This window comes from Scomber japonicus, chromosome 7, assembly GCF_027409825.1.
Source record: "Scomber japonicus isolate fScoJap1 chromosome 7, fScoJap1.pri, whole genome shotgun sequence".
Taxonomy (NCBI): domain Eukaryota; kingdom Metazoa; phylum Chordata; class Actinopteri; order Scombriformes; family Scombridae; genus Scomber; species Scomber japonicus.
The window spans coordinates 24,415,781-24,421,322 of NC_070584.1; positions in this window are offsets into that span (position 1 = coordinate 24,415,781).

Below are 5,542 nucleotides of genomic sequence, written 5' to 3' on the forward strand. Positions count from 1 at the left end.
GTGTGTAGTGCTGATGCACTCTGCAATGAGGTTACTGCCGGTCAATGACAGCATCTTTCATCTCATCTCATCTCTCATCAGATACTCTTCCGATGCATATTTCATATTATAGTCCACTAACCTTCTCTATTCACACATTGGGCTTCAGTGATCAGATACTCCAAATCATTTCAAAAGCATCACTAATAATTGGACATTACATCAAGATATGAGAACAGCCTGTGAGCTATTCGAGAGATTTCATATTGGTAACATCTACAAAGATAAGCATAAAGTGTAAGAGATATAACAATAACTAGACTGCATTACTTCAAAATCTGCAAAGATATTTCTAGCATTTTTTATTCATCATGACACGCTCCAAAATCATAAATATTTAATAAATATTTGAATGCATGCTTGTCTAGACATATGTGAGTCACTGTTGAGTACTGCTGAGAAAAGTTGTGTTTTAAGGCTGAATTTGTATTTATTTGTATAGTTACAGTTAAATGAATTAACATTTGTACTTAAATGTCAATGGGATTTTTAGCTTTTAAAGGACCTGTGTAGTATTATAGGGATCAATTGGCAGAAATGAAATATTATATTGATAAGTTTGTTTTAATTAGTGTATAATCACTTGAAAATAAGTAAGTACTTTATATCTACATAGGGAGTGGGTCCTCTTCTATGGAGCCCACCATGTTGTACCACCATGTTTCTATGGTAGCCCAGAATGGACAAACCAAACGCTGGCTCAAGAGAGGGTTTTTATCATTTTAAAATAAGATTTTACCAGCTGATAACTGTGGAAACAGACAGCCGTAGAGTGTGAGATAAGAGGAGGATCTCTGTTGTTTTAGCGGCTGCCAGCTCTGACTTCTGCCTCATTGAAAAGTTTGTCTTCCTCTCATTATTATTATTTTATGTCATTGTGCAACTCCTGCCCTCCTGCTTCACAAATAAAAACTTTTGACAGTTTACCTTGAAATGTTTAGTTTAGTTTATATAATGGACAGAAAACCTTAGTAATAAGTTTAAACTTCCCAGAAAGACAGATGAAAGATAAACTTTGGGGAGAAAACCAGCAAGTTACTAGTTGCGAGTGGGAGAGATGCTAGCTAGCGTTATGGAAGGGATGAGGTTTCAGATGTGTATTTCTACTATTGATGTTGCTGGTGTTTCGGTGTTGACTGGTGACCTTCGTCTGTAGTTACTGTGGATGTTTTGGTAGTTAATGGTGGTTACTTGCTGTGACGGCAGCTGTTGGAAACACGAACAGACCTCCGAAACTGAATGTTGAATATATATTAATATCAATATATATCTTGATCTTTTCGTCTTATCTTGGCAACACTGTTTATAAATAAAACAGTATCGCCAACAAGAAACATTCACCTTTCTTAAAGTTACTTTTTATAATAAAAATACAGATTAGCAGAGCAGCTAGAGTCTTATGAGGACACTATTATACTGTACAAGACAATTAGTTGAACATGGGCCACTTTCCGATTGGGAATGACAGTACAAAAAAACCTCAGGCTACGTTTTGTTACCCAAAATAAAATGAACATACTTGTACTTTACTTGAGTATTTCCATTTGATGCTACATTATACTTTCAATGCACTACATTTCTACTCCACTACATTTATTTGACAGCTTTAGTTACTTTTCAGATGAAGATTTGACACAAATGATAATATAAAAAACAACCCATTGTTAAAGATGACACCAGTGGTATATTTTTTCCCATCTAAACTTCTCACATGGTTTCATTTCAATAAATGTTCAAATGATCCAGTATTTTACATCCAAAAACTGAAAAGAGAATTGTGTATCAGAGCTTTTTTTTCTTCTTTCTTCTCTCATTAATCATCTCAGGACCACTCATATTTATCTAGTGACCTTTTGAAGGGATCCGACCCCTAGGTTGGGAACCAGTGGATTTAACTAGTTAACAATATATAAAATACTACAAATTAGCTCCACCTTGATCAGCTGCAACAGTAACATAGTGCTTACACACTGCTGCTTCAGTATTAATAATCTAATTAGATCATATATAATATGATGAAACTAGAATTTTTACTTTAATATTACAGCATATTATGCTGTTAATACTTTTTACTGCTAATACTGAAGTAGGATTTTTCATGCCAGAGTTTTACTTGTAATGGAAGATTTTTACATGACTGTATTTGTACTTTGTTACTCAAGTTAAGGATCTGAATACTTATTCCACCACTTTAACTTATGTAAATGATTTGTGTACGTAATAAACAAAGATGAGTGTTTACTGTATGTAAAACTGATTCAAGTAAAATTGATTTTTGTTTGTTTTTGTTTTTAACAAGAAAACATTTCTATTCTGTTTTCTACATCTGCTGCAGCCATTCTGCTGTATAAGTCAGCAGTTAATGCAGTAACTCATTAAACTAAACACTGGTGTAGTAGTAAAAACTGTGGAAAAATGTGGCCTCTTCCAGTAAAAAAACCCCCAAAAACTAATAACAATGTTAAGTTATAATCTACCGCTGTTATTCAAGAAGTTGTTGAAAAAAATGCTGAGTAGGAGCATCCCATAAACATGATTGCAGTGTGGTTTAACTTTGATTTAGGCTTATTAGATTCATTCAACTTGACACATACAAAAAACACCTCAACAGATGAACTCAACGTTAGATCCTTGACTTATGTTTAGAAAGTGTGATAAATGATCATTTTGTCTATATAAGCAAAATAAGCCGGTAAAAAGGTGGTATGACTTACTGCCAGAGGAAGAATCTCCGTCACTTGTGTTTGACAGTGGTTGTATGTGAACCTGTGAGTGCGCCTTTCACTGGCAGACACTCAAATGAACTGTGAGCTGGACTGAATGACTGCGTGACACCTGCTTAGAGCCAACTGCCAGTTTTACAGCTCTAAACAAAACTGTTGCTAATAATTTACATGCATCACACTGAGCATAGGCTTCCCTCTTTTGGAAAAAATATGAACTGACTTCTCAAAGGCTCAACACACCTGCATTACAGCTGACAATAAGAGGCCAAGAGTCATAAATACTGAGGTCAGAGGTCAAAGGTCCCCCTGCGCAACCCGACAACAGACAAAACTAAGTTTACTTTATACATTTCACTCATTCAATCAATTGTTCATTTATATATTTTCTGTACATTTAAAGGGCTACTCACAAGAGGTAGATAAAAAAAACCTAAATGATCAAAGTCAAAGCAGCACGTATTGACTTTTAGTCTATATTATTGGTCCAATAATATATACTAGCAATATATACTATAGTATTTTATTTTATTTTGTATCACTTTCACCATTACGCGACTACAGTTGTGTCAGTTTTTAATGGGGGATCAATAAAGATACTTTACTTTACCTTACCTTACCTTACCTTACCTTACCTTACCCTATAATTTTCAGAGTGCAGCTCAGTAGCATCTTTAATAAAATTACATTCACAACCATAGAATGACTGAACTGAACAAAAATCCACTATTCATAGATTTTGAATTCTGAATTTAAATATATTGAGCTTTAAATTCTTTAATAACTCAATAAAATACCTACCATATGTTTATTAAATTATAGGATGTTAGTCACCCCATGTTTCTAAAGCCTCCAAAGAAACAATATTGAGGAGATTACCTCAGTGACCTTATTAGGCCCTTTCTTGTTTCGTCTTCTTATTATTATTATTATGTGAATCTTTAATCAACCTCCCTGTGCATCTCCAAAATGCATCGAAATGATTAAGTGAGCATATGTATTTCACAGCTTTAAGGTCAAAGGAATGCAGTATGTTTAATAAGATTCACAGGCTCATTCTTGTATTGCCATGAAACTAAAGTAACCCACTGGTCTTCTGATGGCCACCTTGTGTCTCAATATAGAGACATGCTGCCACCATGTGCTGAAAATATGAAATGCAGGAGGATCAGGCTGGTTGAACTTCTACAAGAAGAAAGGAAATTAGAAAAGGGATAGTTATGTTTAAAGAAATGCTTTTTTTTAAATTTTGAAAAAAATCATAAGCCCAGACACAATAATATAAATAATATGTACATGTATTACGATAAGAGGGGGAACAGTACCTCTATCTGAAAATCACAAAGATAATTAAAAAGAAAGATAAAGCGGAGAGCTGACTAAATATAATAGAAATTAAGAAATATCTGGGAGGAAAAAGGGAAGGTGAAGCTGTACATTCAAGTAGTTTCAGTCAATAATAACACGTTTTAAAATGATTTCTTCAATTTCTGACTATAATATAAAATCATTTAAAGTTGAAGAAGGCAATAATATGTATTTTTAACTAAAGGAACCAAATCTTTAATCAGGTGAATGGTTGTGATACAATAAAGAAGCAAACAGTTGCTGCCTTTTAAGTGCTGTCTTCCAAACATGGTGAGAAACTACTTCACGACATATAGCCTACCAATTGTACCGCACACTTCAGAGATACTCTAACATTAAATTGCAATCATATTTCATGCAAAATTTTTACTGGTAACACTCAACAAAAACTATACATTTATTGGGAAAAATTTCTCTCTATATATAAATGTAAATTTGATGTGACAGCTCTTAGTTATCTTCCTTCCTAAATGTGTTCAAATTACACAACCTTGTTTCTCTGTTTAATCACCTTTTTGCAACTGCAACACAAAAAGTATTTTCATATGTACTATTACTATTAATATTATTTTAAAATAATAAATAACTTATAAGTTACCAAACTATATATGTGACATTTAAGCTGATGTTTTTTTTCTTTATTTAGTATTATGTTTGTGAAACTTATATTCAAGTATAAAGTATTCTTTATTCTAATTAATATTATTGTATTTATAATTTTAACTTATTTGAACATACTTTGTGTCATACTTATGTGACATTTCTACATAATGAAATGTCATCATCTTGTCACCTTGACTTTAAGAGTTTGTTGACTTTAAAGAAGAAAAAAACTTCCACATAGGCTACAATAAATATCTTATAATAATAGTAATACAACACTTTCCAATGGTTGTGGACCTCAAAGTGCTACATGCTACAGTATAAAAAAACATACAATTCACAGTTTATATCCAATCCAATCCAACTTTATTGGTAAAGCACTTTAAAACGACCACAGTGGACCAAAGTGCTGTATAGAAGAGTAAATAAAAGACATAATAAATAAAAGACATAACAGCTCATATGAGGTATAAAATATATATAAAATACAAATAATATGAATTAAAATTAAATTAAATTAAATTAAATTAACATATGTAGATACAGTATATGTATCTTATGTGAATTATTAATTTATTATTATTATTCTATCATTACTATTGTTATTATTATCATCCATCACTTCCTAGTAAAGACCGCCTCCTAGTGGTTCAATTAAAACTTGCATCTTGATTTGAAGTGGGCGGGGGCTCGTGCCCGCTGTGGCCCCTCCCTTGCATAGTGCGGACCGTGACGTAGGCGTTCGAGGGTAGCAACAGTTGCCTCGAGACCCCGTCGCGCCATAGTGACTGTAGCCGTGGAGACAGTTA